Source organism: Palaemon carinicauda, chromosome 25 (genome assembly GCF_036898095.1).
Source record: "Palaemon carinicauda isolate YSFRI2023 chromosome 25, ASM3689809v2, whole genome shotgun sequence".
Taxonomy (NCBI): domain Eukaryota; kingdom Metazoa; phylum Arthropoda; class Malacostraca; order Decapoda; family Palaemonidae; genus Palaemon; species Palaemon carinicauda.
In genome coordinates this window covers 367,900-391,871 of record NC_090749.1, presented here as the reverse complement: position 1 = coordinate 391,871, position 23,972 = coordinate 367,900, and the positions used below count along the sequence as shown (strand labels likewise).

At 45.8% G+C, this 23,972-nt stretch overlaps 1 long non-coding RNA gene across 1 annotated transcript in view; it reads left to right on the top strand.

The window, feature by feature from the left end:
* LOC137619197 (uncharacterized) overlaps positions 1 to 23,972 on the top strand; it is a 36,103-nt gene that overhangs the window by 8,800 nt on the left and 3,331 nt on the right. The window contains exon 3 of the long non-coding RNA XR_011039847.1: positions 306 to 455. This is a non-coding gene — a long non-coding RNA (uncharacterized lncRNA). The remainder of the gene's footprint in view (positions 1 to 305; positions 456 to 23,972) is intronic.

Below are 23,972 nucleotides of genomic sequence, written 5' to 3'. Positions count from 1 at the left end.
AAGTGCACAACATTTAGAAATTAATCTTTATAAGACAAGCCTCATATTTAATGGGAAGGACCCTTCTCTTAAGACTTCTGGTACAATAAGGCAACAATGCGATATGCAATGCAGAGAGTTAGTGGCTTCCTCTAGTGAAAGATACCAGATAGGATAGCTCAGTACTTCTATCATACATCGAGGAATGCATTCTTGAAAAAGCACTGCAGTATTACGTGATTGAAATATGTTTATATGTTTGGAATGTAAATATTTTTTATATACAATATTTACAGATTTTTCATCTATTTGAATCCTTCCCGCAGACCCCATCTATACAACACCGAAGAAGGAAAAAAGGCAGCTGTGTCGTCCAAAGTGAGGAGTGCCAGCAATGCATTTCAGAGTTTGGCTCCCACATTGACACCTGCTGTGGGTACCTCTCCCAAGATAAGAGCTGGTGTGATGATTTGATTGTAAGCATTATTAATTTTTTTCTTATTCTTGCTCATTTTATTAGCCAGTACAGGCTGCAATTTGAGATACCTATCACAGGTATGTTGTTGAAGCTCTGTAAAACATATTAGTTTTCCTTTCATGGCTCCTAATGATAAAGTTAAAGTCCACTGATTTATAAAAGCTTTTATTATCTTTAGGCTGCGCTTACTGATACATGCATCACTACATTAATTATCAGTCTTCCCGTTTGTTGCAATTTGAAGGGAAATATTACAAGGTCTATCAATTATTTATATTCTGTAACACTAGCCCAGTCAAGATTACTATTTTGAATGTGGATTACATGTGAAACGAGTTCCCCCCACTCTCTTCGATTCTCCCAAACTCATATTATTGTTAGGTTTTCTTGTATCCCCTTGGACCTTCTTACAGCTCAAGAAGAGGCAACCTCCATGGCTAAACCTCTCCTGACCAACCATTCCTTGTCCCTTTTTGTCCCGTGTCAAAACTTCCCCATTTTTGGCGTACCATTTGGGATTATTTCCTCTGCCAAAGGAGTTACGTCTTTAATCCTTTATTGTCTTGGGTCATTAGTGTAGAGGTACTTTATGGCACAAGAATTCAACCAAATGTTTTCATAATTAGCAACAATTGATTAGGATTTTGAAAGCAATTAAAAGGTGATTTGTTCCGTAACTGAAATACAAACCACGCTATTTAAATAGGGCATTGCTTTCGGCATAGCTGAAATGACGAGCCATTAGAATTTAACGAGGGTTTACAGTACTACCCCCTCGCTAGTTAGCGAGGGGGTAGGGGAGGGGTAGCTAGCTACCCCTCCCCCCTCACACACCGGTGAACTAGTTCACTTTGCTTTTGGCTCGGGTGATGAACAGTCGTGTCTGCTCCCACCCTCGCATATTGACAGCCTTAATCTTTTTTGCTTTTTCTTTCAGTTGTGTGTTTGGAAGTTGGCCTCTCTCCTTATCATGCAGAAGTGCCCCGGATTACCAGACCACCCTTGTGGGACATATATGTCGGCGGTCGAGACGGCCCCTCACACCTTGTGTCCGTTCTGCAGGGGCCAACGATGTGATAAGGATAAAGTGTGTAGTGAGTGCAGGGAGTGGTCTACCTCCCAGTGGGAGAGGTTTTCCCGGTGCCGAAAGAAGAAGTCCAAGCGCGATCTTTCTCCTTCAAGGGTTTCCTTGAAGAAGGAAATCTCCAAGGACTCTTCTTTCGTTGCCCGAACCTCCTCCGAAGCTCCCACTCGATCGGTCTCTCCTGAGAGGCCGTCGAGTGGTAGCTTAGGCCGTACTTTTGTTGACCGACCTCGGGGTTCGGGAGAGGGAGTTGCCTCCCATAGCGAGGCAGCTCCTCCTCCTCCTCCTGGGGAGGATTTATCTTTGAATGTTGCTAATGATGATTTGTTGCAGCTTTGGGCTTCCTTTGGGCTTAAGGGTTCGCCCTCCAGGGAAGCCCTGTTTGACCTTATCCAGTTGGGAGCAGCTGTCAAACAGTCGCCGGTGATAGCGGAGGTTGACCCTCTGTTTATCGTCGACGTTGTTGTGGCAGAGGCTTCCGGCGAGTTGGGTCAAACCTCTGCCTTGGGTGCTGGTGTTGCTGAAGGCTTGGTTCCCCCCTCCGAACATCCTTCGAGGGAGGAGCCAAGTCCATCTCAAAAGAACGGCTGCAGTTCGTCCCCAAGTGCAAGCATTGTTTGTAAGCACTGGGAGGACAAAGAGGAGGGTTACCAAGAATACTATCTCAGCATGGATTCGTAGGGTAATCCATCTGTCCCTGAATCCTGACCCTCCTCTGTCACGTCGCCCTAGAGCACATGATGTCAGGGGCGTAGCTACGTCCCTGGCCTTCAAAAAGAACTTCTCAGTGACGCAGGTTCTACAAGCAGGGGTTTGGAAGCATCAAACGACCTTCACAGCCCACTACCTGCAAGACGTGACCCACAAGAGACTTAATACGTTCTCTATCAGCCCTATGGTGGCTGCACAACAGCTGGTTTAAACCTCAGGCTCCTTAATGGACAAGTAGCAGAAGGTTGAGGGCATTGTTACCCGGTTTTAGTCTGCATGAATGAAAAGGTATGTCTGGCCCTTATTCTTTTCATCCTCCTCTCTCTTGGGGAAAGCAGCCTCCTGGGTTCTCTGCACAGCTGACCTTGAACCACTGCAGGTAAACCATGTTTCCTTGTGTTCCTAGTATTAATCTAATACTGTCACGTCCCCATACCTTGACGAGGTGGTATTGGGAGAGTCCTAGCCTAAAGTTTACATCTAAAGGACTTCAGGTCAACTTCCTAGGACGAGTCACACTTCATACCTTCACACACAGCTTATGTAGGCCGCAGCCCTTGCACAGCAAGGTGCTAGCGAGATGCAGGGACTCCTTGTTGTTGAGTGCTGACACACTCAGATACTGGGTCCCTGGGCAAAGCCAAAAGCCAGTAATGGCCGGGACTTACCACCCCTCCTAAGGGTTGAGTCACCCATATTAAATAGCGTGGTTTATATTTCAGTTACGGAACAAATGACAAATTCGTAGGTAATATGTATTTTTCCTAACTATACTAACCTTAGCTATTTAATCAAACTTGCCCGCCAGCCCTATCCCCCATGAAGTCCTACCTCTAAGCAAAGTGAACTCAGCACAGGTGTGAGTGGGGGGGTGTAGCAAGCTACCCTCCCTACCCCCCGCTAACTAGTGGTGGGGTAGTAAACCCTCGTTAAATATCTAATGGCTCGTCATTTCAGCTACGCCGAAAGTAATTATCCATATTAAATAGCTAAGGTTTGTATGGTTAGGAAAAATACAAATTACCTACGAATTTGTCATACTGTATCTTGTATGGAGAGGGACTCACAAGAAATGGTTTTTAGTTTATCTAAGGACATTGAGACAACATGAGCGTGGCTTGAGTTAATAAGTGTTTAAAGGTTTAAAGGTCTCTCATGAATGGCAGAGGCAAGGTATGGGACAATGTCCTAGAGGCTGACCATATACTCTTATGATCAGCACCCAGAACCCCTCTCCATCAACATATGATAAATCTCAGAATGTCTATATTCATTACTTGTTAAGGAACTGTATTGTTAATGTAATTGATTTCATATGTACAATGTAAATAAATTTTTTCTGACTGCATGCAACTAATATTTTTAGTCTCTGTTTTGCTGTCAGTTGTACAGTAATCTATTATGAAAAGGAATTTATTCTTCTTCTTTGTTTCAAGTGATAAAAACTTTTGACGTTGGTTTGCAGTAAGACATTAGAGAATGAGGGACATCCACTAATCTTGAGACAAACGTTAAGCTACATGACATTTTGGGCCGGCATTCTTGTCTCTATTTTGCAAATAGAGGATTTAGAAGGACAGATGATATGGATATATAATTTGATTCTAGTAATTTTTTAGTAAAGGTTATGGATTGGTTGTGGTATGACATTAATCCCGCTTCAAGTTTGCCCTTTTGCCATGCCTGGGATAGTGGTAGCGTGACATCTGAGTCTATCAAATATAAAAAGTATAAAGTGCCACAGTTTCAACCCTTAACTCTGTTGACAGCAGGGGAGATTGTTATTGCCAGTAAATGAAGTGAAATCATCACCATATGAATAAGTAGAGGAACAACTATAGTCTGCTGGGGATGGCTGTATCTTTGCTTGTTTCAGTAAGACAAGCGAAACAGGGAAACTATTTTATGTTTAGATATAGGTGGAGTTAACCAGGGAACTGAGATGAAAATCTTAACTGTTGTTGCTGAGGGACCAGTTTATTAAGAGACCCCAAAATAATTTCTTTAATGTCATCAACTGTCTTGGGTTGGAGTTCTCTTGCTCGATGGTACACTCGGCCCCACTATTCTATCTGATTTCTCTTCTTTTTGTTTTGTTAAAGTTTTTATAGTTTATATAGGAAATATTTATCTTAATGTTGTTACTGTTCTTAAAATATTTAATTTTTCTTTGTTTCCTTTCCTCACTGGGCTATTTTCCCTGTTAAGGTCCCTGGGCTTATAGCATCCTGCTTTTCCAACTAGAATTGTAGCTTTGCAAATAATAATAGTAGTAGTAGTAGTAGTAGTAGTGGCAAAAGTTTCAGTAGACAGTCGTTCTCTTGTTTCCTTTCCTCACTGGACTATTTTCCTTGTTAGAGCCCTTGGGCTTATAGCATTTTGCATTTCCAACTGGGACTGTAGCTTAGCTAATAATAATGATACTGATAATAATAATAATAATAATTTTTCAATATTTAACTTAGCCGGTGATTATATAGCTGCAACTCTGTTGCCCGACAGACAACTCTAAGGTAAAAACTCGCCAGCGATCGCTACACAGGTTGCGGGTGTGCCCAACAGCGCCATCTGTCGTCCAGATACCCAGTACTCAATGTAAACAAAGACTCAATTTTCTCTCTGTCGTGCTATCGACAAGACGTACTTACTCGCTGTTGCTAAACTGGAGTTTTTTCACAACTAATTGGTGAAGTACTTTATTCTAGTTTTGAGCTTTCGCTGTGCAGGATTTCTCTTCACACAAATCCTTGAACTCTTTTTGATAACGGATTCTTTGTTGATGACTTTTTGATAGTTTTTTTAATTTCCCTTTGACCAATTCAAAATGGCTGACCCTTCACAAGTCCCAAAATTTAGGAAGTGCAATGCTAGGGACTGTTCAAGGCGTCTTCCGAAGGCTTCTATCGACCCTCACACTGTTTATTCCAATTGTCGGGATAAAACCTGTCAATTGGAAGATCGGTGTGAGGAGTGCGTTGGGCTTTCGGAATTCGATTTTATCGAATTCCAAAAGTATACACGTAGGCTAGAGAGAGATAGAGTTAGGAGAAGTTCTTCTCGTTCTATTGATATATCCTCTCCTCATGCCCCACAACCTATTCCTTCCCCTGTAGTGGTTGCTCCTAACCCCCCTCCTGGCACTCAGGAACCTTCGATGGCTGATATGATGCGTGCCATCCAGGCTCTGGGTGAGAGAGTTGAGTCCCTTGCTAGTGACCGTAATCAGCTCATGGCGGATGTGAAGGAGCTTAAGTGCAAAAGTGCAGTGGGAAGTGCTAAAGTGCCGAGTGATAGTGTTGTGGATAGTGTTGCGCTTGAGGGTTCGTCTGTTCGTGCCTGTCTTCCTCCTAGTCCGGGACCTCTTGCAAGCTCCCAAGTCCAGGGGAGAAGCAATGTCGTACCTTGAAAAGAAAGGTATTTTATCACCGATTCAATGTGGATTCCGAAAAATGCACTCAACGACTGATGTGTTGATACGACTTGAGTCATCTATTTGTGAAGCCTTTGCTTCCAAACAGCACCATGTTACAGTATTTTTTGACCTTGAAAAGGCATATGATACCACATGGAGATATGGTATTCTTAAAACCATTCATGAATTGGGATTGAGAGGAGAGCTGCCACTATTTATTCAGGCATTTCTTTCACGTAGAGTTTTTCAAGTGAGAGTGGGGGAAACTCTATCAGAGAGTAAGTGCCAGGAAGAAGGAGTTCCTCAGGGTAGTGTGCTGAGTGTAACCCTTTTTGCACTAGCAATTAATGGGATATCCTCAGCCATTCCCCAGGATGTTCTCTCAACATTATTTGTGGATGATCTCTCAATATCATTTGCTGGCACTAGAATGGCAATGGTTGAGAGAAAAATCCAACTCTCTATTGATAAAATTATCCAGTGGGCTGACATGAATGGATTTAAGTTCTCGACAAGTAAAACTACCATTGTCCATTTTTGTCGTATCCGGGGAGTACATCCAGACCCGGATATATACATTAAAGGTCAACGGATACCATGTGTATCGGAAACCAAATTTTTAGGTTTGATATTTGACTGTAGACTTACATGGGTTTCTCACCTAAAAGCGCTAAAAGCTAAATGTGTTGAAGCTCTGAATATCTTAAAAGTATTGTCCCATACATCATGGGGGGCAGACCGCAATACTATTTTAAAATTATACAAGGCCTTGATTTTTTCCAAAATTAGTTATGGTTGTGAGGTATATTCTTCAGCCACCCCAAGCCGGTTAAAAATATTAGACTCGATACATCATGCAGGTATTAGATTATCTACTGGAGCTTTTAAAACCTCGCCTATCCCAAGTCTCCTTGTTGATGCTGGAGAGTTACCTCTAGACCTTTACCGAATGTCTTCCATTCTTCGGTATTGGTTTAGATTGCAAAGACTCCCTAGCTCTCTAGCCTTTCAGACTGCAAGCCTTGTAAGACACGCATCATACTTTGAGTTGCACCCAAAATCTCCTCAACCTTATGGCTTTCGGGTGAAACGATTTTTAAATAGTCTGGATATGATTAGAAATAAGGTACTTCCATTCAAGGTATCATCAACACCTCCATGGAAATTACCTGACATATCATTTTGTAAATACTTTATTGGAGTTAAGAAGAATATGACTGACTTAGAATCCAGGTCTCTTTTTATGGAACATGTCGAAGAACATAGGGGATCGACTTTTATATATACTGATGGCTCCAAATCTGATGCTGGCGTTGGATTTGGAGTACATAGTAATGATTTTAATTGTAGAGGTGCACTTCCTCTAACAGCTTCCATATTTACTGCCGAACTGTATGGCATATTAACCGCTATTGAGAAAATAGCTTTGGAAAAGGAGGGTAATTTTACAGTTTTTAGTGATGCAAGGAGTGTTCTTCAAGCTTTAGAAGTTTTTAATTCTAGTAACCCTCTAGTTTTAAAGATTTTAGAATGGCTTTTTATTATTGGACGGAAAGGTATAACTGTTCGATTTTGTTGGGTTCCAGCACATGTAGGTGTGTCTGGGAATGAGAAGGCAGATTTACTGGCGAAGAATGCGGCATCCGAGTTGTTACCAAGGAGGTATCCCATTCCATGTAACGATCTCCTACCTTACATCAAGAAATTGGTTTGTGATAAATGGCAACAGCACTGGGACAGTCAAGACGGCAATAAAATGAGGGAAGTAACAAATATCATATCACCTTGGAGGTATAACATGATTCCCCGAAAATGGGAGACGACTCTTTGTCGTCTCCGTATTGGTCACACACGGTTGACACACGAGTTTCTGCTGAAGGGCCAACACCAACCGTATTGCGAGGACTGCTTAGTACCTTTAACAGTGAGGCATTTGTTGACCGAATGCCCTAATTTTACTAACTTAAGAAATAGATATCTGTTTGAGGCTCAAGGTGAGGATGGCAGGTTTATCCTTGCCAAGATTCTTGGACATGATGTGTCTTACTATGCGAGCGGAATTTTTAGATTTATTTCAGAAGCAGGTCTTCTGAAAACTATTTAACTATTTTAATGACTTCTTAATTTTTATGGTTTTAATCGAATTCTCTTTTAATTTTCATATACAGTAAATGGTATCGGCGTCAATGACCTTAGATGTCAGGATGCCAGAAAACTTTCAATCAATCAATCAATCGAGAGGCTTTAATCAGCGAACAGACGTTCCCTCCGTGGTATCGGGCGTATCTACCCAAGATCGCCCCTGCCTAACTAAGACGAGAGAGCCCATTTATACCTCGTCTTCGGAAGGTGTTTCTCGCAAGAAACCCTGGACCAAGGTCTCACGACCGTTAAAACGCAAGTCGGTCCCTTCCGCGCAAGTCCAACGGCCCAGTTGTAGCCACTGGGTCAGTTCGGACTCGCTGTCGTCATCCGATGACTGCTCACCGCCTAAGGGAGGCAAAGCGGTACCGCTTCAGACAGTAACACCGTCTGTCGCCGCACCTGCTCCCGTAGACCCTAAGAGGTCTCTTCTGCAAGACATGCAGTCTAAACTGACGTCTCTAATGCAGGACTTTCGTGCGGAGAAGGTTGCTGCCGCACCAGCTAGTGCAGTACCTAGCCCACAACCTTCCACACGATCGGTTGTGCATCCTGTGGACGCTGAGGTAACCTTCTCACGCACACCAGTTGAGAGAGTTCCGCCACCCATACGTTCCAGTGTGATCTGCCAGCCGCATGTTGACGTTAAGCGACGCACGGAGGTCTCCGTTGACGTTCGAGAGGTTCAACAACCGTCAGAGTTGTTTTGTTTTGATGCGGTGCGTCAACCTCCGCAACCCAGTGTGGTTGCCACTGCGCACCCACATCAGTCCAGACAGTCTGGAGTAGACGCTGTGCGTCCCCGCGCTGCTATGGTTGTTGCCAGCTCACAGACTGGGCAGCAGTTCCATGACGTTGCGTCCGGCTCAGTCACGCATGCACCCGTGCGACCGGACTCAGCGAACCAGCCGTTACCCACTCCGTTGCCGTTTCCTCATCAGTTATCGGATGAGGGACTTTCTGATGATGATGTTGCTGCACACATAGATGAACCACAATCAGAATTGGACGAGCCTAAGTCTACGCAACCCTCTTTGGACTTTAGGAAAGTTTTGGCCATTTTCAAAGAGATGTTTCCGGACCAGTTTGTTTCTGTGGCTCCTCGTTCTCCTCCGTCAGAGTTTGTGTTAGGCATGCCGTCTACCACTCCTGCCTTTACTAGACTCGTCCAAGAGAGCTTTGCGGGTGATAGGAGAATGGTTGCAGTCCAAGAAGAGTTTAGGGAAGACAGCCTTTACGTTTCCCCCTGCTAGACTCTCTTCTAGATCGAGCGTCTGGTATGCCACGGGAGAAGTTCTCGGCTTGGGAGTTCCTGCCTCTGCCCAGGGCGACTTCTCAAGCCTCGTAGACTCTCCCCGCCGCCTTGCCATGAGACGCTCAAAGATATGTTGGTCATCTTCGGACCTGGACCACCTTTTGAAAGGTATCTTTAGGGCCTTCGAAGTTTTTAACTTCTTAGACTGGTGTCTAGGAGCCCTAAGCAGAAAGATCTCTCCAACAGAGAAAGAGACTTCCTTGCTCATTATGTCCTGCATGGACAAGGCCATACGTGATGGGTCTAATGAGCTTGCTGCATCTTTTGTGTCCGGAGTCCTTAAAAAGCGTGAAAACCTATGCTCATTCCTTTCAGCTGGAGTTACACCGTGCCAGAGATCCGAGCTTCTTTTTGCTCCTCTCTCCAAGTGCCTTTTTCCAGAAGACCTGATTAAGGAAATAGCCGCTTCATTGATACAGAAGGACACTCACGATCTTGTTGCGTCCTCCGCTCGCAAAGCTACCCCTTTGCCTACCTTGTCAGCTAGACCAAGGATGGACACTCCAGCGTCCCGTTTTATTCCGCCCTTTCGTGGCAGAACCTCCAGCAGAGGAGGTGCTCGTGCCGAAGGGAAACGAGGAAAGAAGAAAGGAACCAAGTCCTTTAAGGGCAGAGTCTGACTGCCAGCTTCTTCAGACAGCAGTGGGAGCCAGACTCAAGAACTTCTGGCAGACCTGGGAAAAGAGAGGCGCAGATGCACAATCTGTGAAGTTGCTCAGAGAGGGGTACAAGATCCCGTTTGTACGGAAACCCCCTCTAGCAACGTCTCCCATCGATCTCTCTCCCAGGTACAGAGAGGAAGACAAGAGACGAGCCTTGAAACAGGAAGTGTCTCTTTTACTAGAGAAGGGAGCGGTGGTCAAAGTCTCGGACCATCATACCCCGGAATTCTACAACCGACTCTTCTTGGTGTCAAAGAAGACAGGAGGGTGGAGGCCGGTGCTAGACGTCAGTGCTCTGAATGTCTTTGTCACAAAGCAGACGTTCTCCATGGAGACCACAAAGTCGGTTCTAGCAGCGGTCAGAAGGGAAGACTGGATGGTCTCTTTAGACCTAAGGGACGCCTACTTCCACGTCCCCATCCACCCGGACTCCCAACCTTTTCTGAGATTCGTTTTCGAAAAGGTTGTCTACCAGTTTCAAGCCCTGTGCTTTGGCCTAAGCACAGCTCCTCTTGTGTTTACGAGGCTGATGAGGAATGTAGCCAAATTCCTTCATTTAGCGGACATCCGAGCCTCCCTCTATTTGGACGACTGGCTTCTCAGAGCTTCTTCCAGTCGTCGCTGTCTGAAGGATCTAAAGTGGACTCTAGATCTGACCAAGGAATTGGGTCTCCTTGTCAATATGGAAAAGTCACAAGTGGTCCCATCCCAAACTATTGTGTATTTAGGGATGGAGATTCACAGTCTAGCTTTTCGGGCTTTTCCGTCGGCCCCCAGAACAAGCCAAGCCCAGTTATGCATCCAGAACATGCTGAAGAAGGACCGATGTTCAGTCAGGAAGTGGATGAGTCTGATAGGGACGCTATCATCCCTGGAACAGTTTGTGTCATTAGGAAGACTACACCTCCGTCCTCTTCAATACCACCAAGCATTTCACTGGAAAAAGGACAAGACGCTAGAAGCGGTCTCGATCCCCATTTCCGAGAAGATGAAGTCTTGCCTGACTTGGTGGAAGGACAGTATCAGCCTAAGAGAGGGTCTTCCCCTGGCTGTTCAGACTCCCAACCACGTTCTCTTCTCGGACGCATCGGACGTAGGCTGGGGCGCGACATTAGACGGTCGGGAATGTTCGGGACTATGGAACTCGAGTCAAAGGATAATGCATATCAACTGCAAGGAGCTACTGGCAGTACATCTGGCCTTGAAAAGCTTCAGGTCTCTCCTTCAAGGCAAAGTGGTAGAAGTGAACTCGGACAACACCACTGCCTTGGCGTACATCTCCAAGCAAGGAGGGACCCACTCACTGACGTTGTACGAGATCGCAAGGGACCTGCTCATCTGGTCAAAAGGTCAAAACATATCACTAGTTACGAGGTTCATCCAAGGCAACTTGAATGTCATGGCAGATTGTCTCAGTCGGAAGGGACAAGTAATTCCAACAGAATGGACCCTCCACAAGGATGTATGCAAGAGACTTTGGGCCACTTGGGGCCAACCAACCATAGATCTCTTTGCAACCTCGATGACCAAGAGGCTCCCAATATATTGCTCACCAATCCCGGACCCAGCAGCAATTCATATAGATGCCTTTCTCCTAGATTGGTCGCATCTAGATCTATACGCATTCCCACCGTTCAAGATTGTCAACAAGGTACTGCAGAAGTTCGCCTCTCACGAAGGGACAAGGTTGACGCTAGTTGCTCCCCTCTGGCCCGCGAGAGAATGGTTCACCGAGGTACTTCGATGGCTAGTAGACGTTCCCAGAAGTCTTCCTCTAAGGGTGGACCTTCTACGTCAGCCACACGTAAAGAAGGTACACCAAAGCCTTCACGCTCTTCGTCTGACTGCCTTCAGACTATCGAAAGACTCTCGAGAGCTAGAGGCTTTTCGAAGGAGGCAGCCAGTGCGATTGCTAGAGCAAGGAGAACATCCACCCTTAGAGTCTACCAATCGAAGTGGGAAGTCTTCCGAAACTGGTGCAAGTCAGTATCTGTATCCTCGACCAGTACCTCTGTAGCTCAAATAGCTGACTTTCTCTTATACCTGAGAAAAGAACGATCTCTTTCAGCTCCCACTATCAAGGGCTACAGAAGCATGTTGGCATCGGTCTTCCGGCATAGAGGCTTGGATCTTTCCAACAATAAAGATCTACAGGACCTCCTTAAGTCTTTTGAGACCACGAAGGAGCGTCGTTTGGTTACACCTGGTTGGAATTTAGACGTGGTACTAAGATTCCTCATGTCAGACAGGTTTGAGCCGCTACAATCAGCCTCCCTGAAAGATCTCACCTTAAAGACACTTTTCCTGATATGCTTAGCCACAGCTAAAAGAGTCAGTGAGATTCATGCCTTCAGCAAGAACATCGGATTTTCGTCAGAAAAAGCTACATGTTCTCTACAACTTGGTTTTCTAGCCAAAAACGAGCTACCATCTCGACCTTGGCCGAAATCGTTCGATATTCCCAGCTTATCGAATATGGTAGGCAATGAACTAGAAAGAGTCTTATGCCCTGTGAGAGCTCTTAAGTTCTATTTAAAACGAACTAAACCTTTACGAGGCCTATCTGAAGCTTTATGGTGTTCAGTTAAGAAACCATCTTTGCCTATGTCAAAGAATGCTTTATCCTATTTTATCAGACTGTTCATACGAGAAGCTCATTTCCATCTGAGTGAGGAAGACCAAGCATTGCTGAAGGTAAGGACACACGAAGTTAGAGCTGTCGCAACTTCCGTGGCCTTTAAGCAAAATAGATCTCAGCGAAGTTGGACGCAACCTATTGGAGAAGCAAGTCAGTGTTTGCGTCTTTTTATCTAAAGGATGTCCAGTCTCTTTACGAGGACTGCTACACACTGGGACCATTCGTAGCAGCGAGTGCAGTAGTGGGTGAGGGCTCAACCACTACAATTCCCTAATTCCATACCCTTTTAATCTTTCTCTTGAAATGTTTTTATTGTTGTTTTTTTTTGGGTTGTCCGGAAGGCTAAGAAGCCTTTCGCATCCTGGTTGATTTGGCGGGTGGTCAAAGTCATTTCTTGAGAGCGCCTAGATTAGGGGTTTTGATGAGGTCCTGTTGTATGGGTAGCAACCCTTGATACTTCAGATCCTAGGGGTCGATCAGCATCCTAAGAGGATCGCGAGGCTCCGTAAGGAAGACGTACTTAAAAGGCAGAGTAATTGTTCAAGTCGACTTCCTTACCAGGTACCTATTTATTTTGTTTTTGTTATTTTGATAACTTCTAAAATGAAATAAAAACTCTTAGCTCATAAAAATGTAAACATATATTGCTGGTCTCTACCCACCCCCCTGGGTGTGAATCAGCTATATAATCACCGGCTAAGTTAAATATTGAAAAATGTTATTTTGATAATAAAATAAATTTTTGAATATACTTACCCGGTGATTATAAATTAAAGGACCCTCCCTTCCTCCCCAATAGAGACGCAGTGGAACGAGGAGAAAATTGAGTCTTTGTTTACATTGAGTACTGGGTATCTGGACGACAGATGGCGCTGTTGGGCACACCCGCAACCTGTGTAGCGATCGCTGGCGAGTTTTTACCTTAGAGTTGTCTGTCGGGCAACAGAGTTGTAGCTATATAATCACCGGGTAAGTATATTCAAAAATTTATTTTATTATCAAAATAACATATTGCTTTAGGAATAAATTTTCTTCTCTAAGACTTACTATTATTGCAACAAAAGTTAACCATGAGTTTGAGATAAAGATTTGTCAATTACAAACTCATGATATCAGTAACATCATAAGCAATTATCTTTAGGATGATTTAAATCTTATATAAGTATTTTAAAAGAATGAGATTAGTTTATTAATTTTTCTTAAAGTTTGTTATTGTGATGGCACATTTAATACATTATTCGATTATGAAAATCAGATAAATTATCAGAAAAGGTGATATGTGACAAACTTGATTTTATGAGGAATAATGATGATAATGAATTTCCAGATTTTCACCATCAATGATATGCTGTAACATAAGATAAGATTAAAGAGCTAATGTTCACTCGTGTGTACTGTTAGAGGACACTCCAAATTTAAAAGTATCCTTCCAACTGGAGTTTTAATGTTATTTCTTACAGCTGCCGATTCAACTACGTTCAGTTTAGACGGACAAACATCTAAATCCCCTTGAGACTCGCAGACTCGTCTGTACACTTGGCATTTTTATAAGTAGAGTTGACATCTTTTTATTCAAGTTCTTGAACTAGTGGATCATCCAACAGGGAATAGAAGCTCCTCTTGTTAAGCGTTGATAAAATTAGAAGAATTTCTCAGAAGGAGTTTTGTATATTGTATTTGATAAAGAAGACCATATAATGTACAGTGTATGAATATGACTTTGCTAACTCCCAATGCAAATTGGAAAAATTCTTTGATGTCCTGCAAAGGATCTTGCTATATAATTCACCCTGAGCTTCTCCCTTTGTATAGTACAGGGTCATATTGCAAGAGGCTCTGCCAGGAAGCAGAAGTATTATTAAATTTTATAAAACCTGTAGACTAAGTCTTCTGTCAAGAGTCAGTGAAGTTGGATCCACTGAACAAAGATAAAGTAATTTACAAACATCTAAGATGTTTTCCAAACATCGATTGATGACCTTTGACGAGGTATCTTTGCATGGTATTGCAAGTGAAAACTTTACTGCAACAAACGATTACTTATCGCGCGTTTGCAATAGCGAGTCATTTAAAATCCATGCTGAAACGTTACAGAGGTTGCGTAGCCTTGATAAGCAAGTTGTGGTTGCAGTCCAGTACATAACTCGTAAGATGAGAACACTTTGTATCGTTAACTATTAAAGAATGTTAAAATCTAAGAGTTTATGTAAAGTAGGAGTCAAATTAAATTGTAGGCGATGAAAATTGGTGAGTTCTTGAGCGAAGATAAAAATTGATTACATTTAGAACGACTTCACATGTCAGGTGAAACATCGTAATGCCCTGGATAATAACAAGTGCCACTTCTTCAAGGAGGGCACTTGAAATAGTGTAAATAACTGTGAAACCGACATTTCTTCCTTGTGGTAAAAGCTCTAATCAAAGATATATATATATATATATATATATATATATATATATATATATATATATATATATATATATATATATATATATATATATATAAAAACAACTTATTTTCTTTCCAGTAAAAGAACTGTAGACATAGCTATCAGAATTACTCATTTAGCTGATGATCCCTCGTCCAAATAACAGTAGGGAATGTTAAAAAATATTTTGGGGGCAACAGCAAGAATTGCACGTTTGTTTACATACAGTACTGTAATTCACCTGTTATAATACGAGCTATGCCTTTTTTTAGGTTGGTTTTGATAGATTTATTTTTACTTAATACTCACTTTTAAGATTTAAGTCTCAAAAGGCAATTCAATGGTCTCTATATGCTATTTGTAATAGAAGCATCAGTAAGACAATAGTAAACTATTGTTATAGATATCGAGGAGTACATTCACTATTTCAAGTAGGTGACTTCTTGGGACACAGATATTTCCGTTTTCATGACATGGAAAAAGTCATTCTCGATACTTCATAAACTTTAAAGGAATCATTTTGTCTCATAAAAAATCATAACATAACTTTGGAATTCACTTCAAGGTTCCAAACTCAGTAAACCAGACAAAGTTCCTGTGCAATGCTTAGACTCCGTATCATCATTGTCAAAGGGTTGTACTCTCACAAGTCGTGTCAACATCTTTGTACACAATTATTTACTATCTCCTTCAGCTGTATGATTCTGTTGATATCTGCTGAAGTTGTTTTTAGAAATGCATTTTCTTAATCTTGGTAAGAGTATCGCTTTGGTGTAAACAAGTCGCATAACAAACAATTGCCTAAGATAGACCAATCATAGTTGATTTTACTCTACAGTATTTGATAATTACTAAAATTGAAGGATGATACCCAGTAGGTCATTAGATCTTCAAGACCATTTGAAACTTTCAATTGGATTGTATAAGTTGTTTAAGGGATATCCTGGTGACATCCTGCCTCCCAACCTCATGGCCTCTTTATTTTATCCCAACCTGTCTTCAAAATGGAAGAGAAAATTTCCCCTCGGGATTTCAGTGAGGTTCGCAAGGAAATGCCAGAGGAGTAAAACAAGTCTGTGCATTGGTCGATCGGATACTTTTCACACCTTAAGGGGTACTGTCGGAAGACTCTTGAGATGATAGCACCTCGTTAGTAGGATTTTTATCCTGTTTGGAAACATCTCAAGAACTGGGGACTTCACATCAGTGCCAATGATGTCGTGAAATCCTTTTTATACATAATAGAAAATAGTATTTATTTTTAGTAAAAGTAAAGTAAGAATCGTATTTACATAAGTATTTGCTTGGTACTGTATGGGTAAAGTAAGAATTGTGTTTTTATAAGTATTTACTTATTATAAGTTAAGTAGGAGTCATGTATGCTGCAGGGAAGTGCACAACATTTAGAAATTAATCTTTATAAGACAAGCCTCATATTTAATGGGAAGGACCCTTCTCTTAAGACCTCTGGTACAATAAGGCAACAATGCGATATGCAATGCAGAGAGTTAGTGGCTCCCTCTAGTGAAAGATAGCAGATAGGATAGCTCAGTACTTCTGTCATACATCGAGGAATGCATTCTTGAAAAAGCACTGCAGTATTACCTGATTGAAATATGTTTATATGTTTGGAATGTAAATATTTTTCATATACAATATTTACAGATTTTTCATCTATTTGTACCTCATGGAATTCTTGAATCCTATTTCTGTTGGGTCAAAACTATCCTTCCCGTAGGCTCCCTCTATACAACACCGAAGAAAGAAAAAAGGCTGAATCGAACAACAGCTATGTTGGTCAAGGCCTGAAGGAGTGTCAGCAATGCATGTCAAAGTTTAGTTTCCACTTCGACACTTGCCGTGGGTACCTTTCCCAGGATAACAGCTGGTGTGATGATTTGATTGTAAGTATTATTAATGTTTTTCTTATTCTTGCTCATTTTATTAGCCAGTACAGGCTGCAATTTGAGATAGCAGTCCTGTTTCTATTTGTATAGTGTATTCCTTTCAAACAGGTATGTTGTTGAAGCTCTGTAAAACATATTAGTTTTCCTTTCATGGCTCCTAATGATAAAGTTAAAGTCCACTGATTTATAAAAGCTTTTATTATCTTTAGGCTGCGCTTACTGATACATGCATCACTACATTAATTATCAGTCTTCCTGTTTGTTGCAATTTGAAGGGAAATATTACAAGGTCTATCAATTATTTATATTCTGTAACACTAGCCCAGTCAAGATTACTATTTTGAATGTGGATTACATGTGAAACGAGTTCCCTCCACTCTCTTCGATTTTCCCAAACTCATATTATTGTTAGGTTTTCTTGTATCCCCTTGGACCTTCTTACAGCTCAAAAAGAGGCAACCTCCATGGCTAAACCTCTCCTGACCAACCGTTCCTTGTCCCTTTTTGTCCCGTGTCAAGACTTCCCCATTTTTGGAGTACTATTTGGGATTATTTCCTCTGCCAAAGGAGTTACGTCTTTAATCCTTTATTGTTTTGGGTCATTAGTGTAGAGGTACTTTATGGCACAAGAATTCAACCAAATGTTTTCCTAATTAGCAACAATTGATTAGGATTTTGAAAGCAATTAAAAGGTGATTTGTTCTGTAACTGAAATACAAACCACGCTATTTAAATAGGGCATTGCTTTCGGCATAGCTGAAATGACGAGCCATTAGAATTTAACGAGGGTTTACTACCCCCTCGCTAGTTAGCGAGGGGGTAGGGTAGGGGAGGGGTAGCTAGCTACCCCTCCCCCCTCACACACCGGTGAACTAGTTCACTTTGCTTTTGGCTCGGGTGATGAACAGTCGTGTCTGCTCCCACCCTCGCATATTGACAGCCTTAATCTTTTTTGCTTTTTCTTTCAGTTGTGTGTTTGGAAGTTGGCCTCTCTCCTTATTATGCAGAAGTGCCCCGGATTACCAGACCGCCCTTGTGGGACATATATGTCGGCGGTCGAGACGGCCCCTCACACCTTGTGTCCGTTCTGCAGGGGCCAACGATGTGATAAGGATAAAGTGTGTAGTGAGTGCAGGGAGTGGTCTACCTCCCAGTGGGAGAGGTTTTCCCGGTGCCGAAAGAAGAAGTCCAAGAGGGATCTTTCTCCTTCAAGGGTTTCCTTGAAGAAGGAAATCTCCAAGGACTCTTCTTTCGTTGCCCGAACCTCCTCCGAAGCTCCCACTCGATCAGTCTCTCCTGAGAGGCCGTCGAGTGGTAGCTTAGGCCGTACTTTTGTTGACCGACCTCGGGGTTCGGGAGAGGGAGTTGCCTCCCATAGCGAGGCAGCTCCACCTCCTCCTCCGGGGGAGGATTTATCTTTGAATGTTGCTAATGATGATTTGTTGCAGCTTTGGGCTTCCTTTGGGCTTAAGGGTTCGCCCTCCAGGGAAGCCCTGTTTGACCTTAGCCAGTTGGGAGCAGCTGTCAAACAGTCGCCGGTGATAGCGGAGGTTGACCCTCTGTTTATCGTCGACGTTGTTGTGGCAGAGGCTTCCGGCGAGTTGGGTCCAACCTCTGCCTTGGGTGCTGATGTTGCTGAAGGCTTGGTTCCCCCCCCGAACATCCTTCGAGGGAGGAGCCAAGTCCAACGGTCTCTCCTGCAGGTGATTCTCCCCCTCGGGGAGTTCACTAACAGAGACTCCTCTTCGGAGGACTGCCGATGGCGTTCCTGGTGCTCCCAGAGGACATATTCGACCCAAGGCTCGTCTTCCTCTTCGTCGTAGAAGCCTTCCTTCTCCCCACAAGGGAGTTAGGAGGCGCCTCTTCGGCTCCTCGCCCTCGCAGTCCCCCGCAGAGTATCCTCCTCACCGTGCTTCGAACGTTGCAGCTGCATCACTGGACCTCTCTGCATATCGTTCGTGATCTCCTTCGCCTGCCAGACCTGATGACCTTCCTTCTCCGTTCCTGGCAGCTGACGCGCTGTGGGCGCCCACGCACCCCGTTATCCAACGGACACCGGTCCCTTCGGGGCAAAAGAGGATTTCTCACAATGTGAGCAAGTCCCTTAAGTGCCAGGTATCCCCTGCGCGCTCGTGCGCAAGCGCTCGCCTGTTCCTACTGTTCCTGAACCGACGACCCAGAGACATCCTACAGGGACAACGCGCCAGCGATCTTCTGCTGCAGAGTCGACACGCCAGCGCTCTCCTGCTCGCCATCGATCTCCTGCTCGCCAGCGCTCATCTGCGCGGCCACAATCTCAAGCTCGCCAGCGCTCTTCACCTGCTCGCCAGCGCGCGCCATCGCTCGCCTGCACGCCCACGATCTCCGGATTTGAGCATAGCAAAGAGGAGTCGTCCTTCGCCTCCTCGCCAGCGATCTCCTGCGCGCCCTCGGAACTCGCCTACCCTTCAGCCCTCGCCTGCGCACCATCACGCGCAGTTACCTAAGCGAGCACAGGTTTCAGCCCCTACCGTGCACCCCTCCAGAGGCTTCCGGGATCCTGCGCGCCCACGAGCAGACTCCTTCATGCGCTTCAACGCTTGCTGGTCCTTCTGCGCTCCCTCTGTCTTCTCCAGACCGCGCACTTGCGCGCCATCAATCTCCTGCGCGCCATACTCCCCAGCACGAACACGCGCCCACGAGCCTGCTCGTCGTAGATCGCCTACGCGCCCACACGCAACGTCACCTGTGCGCAGTCGCTCACCTGCGCGCTATCACTCTCCTGCGCGCTATCACTCTCCTGTGCGCCATCACTCGCCTGCGCACCATCATTCTCCTGCTTGCCAGCACTCGCCCGCGCGCCTGCACCTTCATCTCCGCACGCCCGCGTGCACACACACGTGCGCAAATGTTCGCCCCGCGCGCGAACCTGGGATTATTCCATCGTGCGATCCCAAGCACGATTCCCAATGGATTTTGCAACACGAGCCTCCGAGCGAATCTTCAGAACGAGAGCAGCCAGGTCGTCTTCACGGCTCCCCCCCCCCCCCGGCAAGCGCAGACCAGCACGCTCGCTGGAGGAGGGGAGATCTTCAGATAGGTTCAGGCACCAATTTTCTTCCCTTTCTTTCCAGGCAGGCCCTGTTGTTGTCTCTACTCCAAAGGATCGCCTGATCCCCTTCCCTTCAGAGGGAGTCTCTGACACTGCGTCTGTCAGTAAGCAGCCATGGTTTGAGTCCCTTATCAGAGCTGTCGTCCAGGTTGTTAAGCCTGCCTTCTCTGATTTAGGTCTCAAACCAAGGGCAGCTCCGACCCCACTGAAGAGGAAGAGTGGAGTAGAGGCCGTGGTGACTTCTCCCTGGGTCAAGCTGGCTCCTAAGAAGTCCGTCAGGAAAGCTACTTCCCCCCCTCAGACGTTTTTTCCATCACCTGTGGACGAGGATTTCCTGTCCTCAAGGGAGTCTACCGAGGTGAGACCCTCTCCCACCGCACCAATGGGAGCAACCCCACCTCGAGCAGGAGAATCGTCCCGTGTTGGGGCGGACAAGAGCCCTCAGACTTCGTTGCTTGAGTCCTGTATCTATCCTAGGAGGGAACCGAAGGACTCGAAGACCATCCCGAAGTCGTCTTCCAGGATTCAATCAGAGCCAACGAGACCCGCGGAGAACGTCCACGTGTCCCCCCAAGTAGAGCCTTTGGGGACGGGAGACTTAAACTGCCAGTTCTCCAGGGGGTGAGCAGCAAGAGTCAGAGCATGCCTTCTGGCAGGTCTTGACTCTGATGAGGCATCTCAATGGGTTCAAGGACCCTGAGGTTCCTCCTCGTAAGGGCAAGGACACGGTCCTGGACCGAGTCTTTGGCACTCAGAAACCCACTAAGGCCAATGCGGCTTTGCCCTGGTCCCAAGGGGTGAAGAGTGCCAGGGATAAGGTTGAGGGCCAGCTCTCCGAGCTGGCCTCCTCCAGCCGTTCCACTGCTGGCAACAAGGTCTTCCCACCTCCTCGTGTCCACCAGAGGAGGTATTTTGAGATCATGGAGGAGTCTTGCTTACCTCTTCCGTTACACCACTCTGTGGAAGAGCTTACCAAGGGAGTCCCTCATGAGAGACACTCAAGCCGGCAAGTGACTCTCTCGGCGACAGAGATCCTAAGCCAGGAGAAGGTCGTGAAGTGTGTCATGCAGGCTACTTCGTGGCTGGACGTCTGGTTGGGGTCTCTGGGTATCCTACTGCGATCCGAGGATCTGTCCAAGGAAAGCACTAAGAAGGCCCTGGAGACCTTCCTCCTCTGGGGCACCCGCACCATTGAGTTTCTGGCCCACCAAGTCTCGAACTTGTGGGCCAATTCGATCTTGAAACGACGGGATGCGGTGGCAGAGAGGTTCCATTCGAAGGTCTCGGCCGTCGAAGTCAGCAAGCTCAGACACTCTTCCCTTATGGGAAAGAGCCTGTTTGAGCCCAAGGATGTGGAACAGGCAGCTGAGAGGTGGAGGAAATCCAATCAGGATTCTCTCCTCCAAAGGGCTCTTACAACGAAGCCCTATAAACCTCCAGCACCTCAACAACCTCGCCCGTCCAAGACGACGAAACCGGCAGTGGCAGCGAAGACGACGGTGTCCAAGCAGCAGCCCTTTCCTGTGAAAGACAAGAAAGGCAAAAAGTCCTCCAGGGGAGGCAAGAATCGTAGAGGGAGTGGCCGAGGCCCGCAAACGCTAGGATTGGCAATCCCCCGGCATGTCCACCAGTGGGGGGATGCCTGCAAAGTTGCGTAATCAGGTGACAGCAACTCGGGGCCGATTCCTGGACGATTTCTGTAATTAGTCAAGGATATCGTGTCCTGTTCACATCATCTCTACCTCCCCTGACAGCGAAGCCAGTGTCGTTGAGCTCCTATGCCATGGGATCGGCAAAGGGGCTAGTCCTACGGGCAGAAGTCGAGACCATGCTAAAGAAGGATGCTCTCCAAGAGGTCGTCAACGGGTCCCCAGGCTTCTTCAGTCGACTCTTTCTTGTAAAGAAGGCGTCTGGAGGCTGGAGACCAGTCATCGACCTCTCAGCTCTGAACAGGTTTGTCAAACAAACCCCGTTCAGCATGGAGACAGCAGACATGGTCAAACTTGCAGTGAGACCACAAGACTTCATGTGTTCACTATATCTGAAGGACGCGTACTTCCAGATCCCAGTCCATCCGTCTTGAAGGAAGTACTTAAGATTCAGCCTAGACAACAAGATCTACCAGTTCAAGGGTCTGTGTTTCGGTCTCTCCACAGCACCTCAGGTATTCACCAGAGTGTTCACCCTGATCTCTTTGTGGGCACACGGGATCGGCATCCGTCTCCTCCGTTATCTGGACGACTGGCTGATCCTGGCAGACTCGGAGTCGACCCTTCTTCGACACCGGGACAAGCTTCTGGGACTTTGCCAAGATCTAGGGGTCATGGTAAATCTCGAGAAGTCTTCTCTGCTTCCATCTCAACAACTGGTATATCTAGGCATGATCTTGGACACCAATCTCCACAAAGGCTTTCCATCAGACGACAGGATAGCAAGGCTGACGAGGGTCGCAGATCCTTTCCTCAGACAAGAAGAACTCCCAGCCCAATCGTGGTTACGTCTCCTCAGTCACCTTTCCTCTCTGACCCGTCTAGTTCCAAATGGGCGCCTCAGGATGAGATCCCTGCAATGGTGACTCAAGTCCCGGTGGAATCAAGGTCACGATTCCCCGGACGTTTTGGTCCCTATGGGTCCTGCGGAACGGATGGATGTTCAATGGTGGGTGACAGACGAAAACCTCCGAATGGGAGTGGCTCTTCTTGTCCTCCCCCCGGATTTGATGCTGTTCTCGGATGCCTCAAAAGAAGGGTGGGGGGCCCACGTTCTGAACCACAGGGCCTCAGGCCTATGGTCAGAATCAGAAAAGTGCCTCCACATAAACCTGCTAGAGATGAAGGCCGTCTATCTGGCACTTCAACAGTTCCAATAGTACCTGGCGGGTCACTCGGTGGTGGTGATGAGCGACAACACCACGGTAGTGGCTTACATCAACAAGCAGGGAGGTACCTTTTCACAACAGCGATCCCATCTTGTAGTAAAGATAATGAGATGGACCGAAGTCCACTCGATTCCACTATCGGCTCGCTTCATTCCGAGCAAAAGGAATGTGCTCGCCAACAGTCTGAGCAGAGCTTCCCAGATAGTGAGTACCAAGTGGTCTTTGGATCCTCTAGTAGCCAACAAAGTTCTGACTTTGTGGGGTTCCCCGACGGTGGATCTGTTTGCGACAGCCTTGAATTTCAAGCTTCCGCTGTACTGCTCCCCAGTCCAGGACCCCAAGGCACTCTGGCAAGATGCCTTCCAATAACGGTGGGACAACATCGACGTTTACGCCTTTCCCCTGTTCTGTCTGATGAGAAGGGTGCTCAACAAGACCAGAATATCGGTCAACCTGTCAATGACCTTAATAGCTCCGCTATGGCATCACGCAGAGTGGTTCCCGGACCTTCTGCAGCTCCTGACGGAACTCCCGAGAGAACTCCCTCCTCGACACGAGCTACTCAAGCAACCACACACTAACTTCTTCCACAAAGCCGTAGCATCACTGCGGCTTCACGCCTGGAGACTATCCAGCACCTCCTCACAGAGAGAGGCTTTTCGCAACAAGTTGCGGAAAGGATGTCTCGACACCTGCGAAAGTCATCAGCAGGAGTCTACCAGGCGAAGTGGAGAGTCTTCTGTGGTTGGTGTCGTGGAAGGGGTATCTCTCCACTCGATGCCACTATTCCAGCAATAGCGGAGTTTCTTGTGTATTTGCGGGAAGGAATGCGCCTTTCAGTCTCGGCAGTGAAAGGCTATCGCTCAGCCTTAAGTTTTGCCTTCAGGCTAAAAGGAATGGACATTTCCTCCTTGCTGGAACTTTCTCTACTCATACGAAGTTATGAACTTACCTGCCGTCAGTCGGAAGTGAAACCTCCTCCATGGAATGTGGTTTGAGTTCTCAGGTCTCTTAAGAGACCTCCGTTCGAACCATTACGGCAGGCTTCTGATCGCCACCTGACTTGGAAGACGGTGTTCCTACTAGCTTTGGCCTCGGCCAAGTTAGTCAGCAAACTTCATGGTCTCTCGTTTGACATCGCCCATTCAAGGGGATGGGAGGAGGTAAAGTTCAGGTTCGCCCCTGAAGGACGAAGAGGAGGGTCACTAAGAATACTATCTCAGCATGGATTCGCAGGGTCATCCAC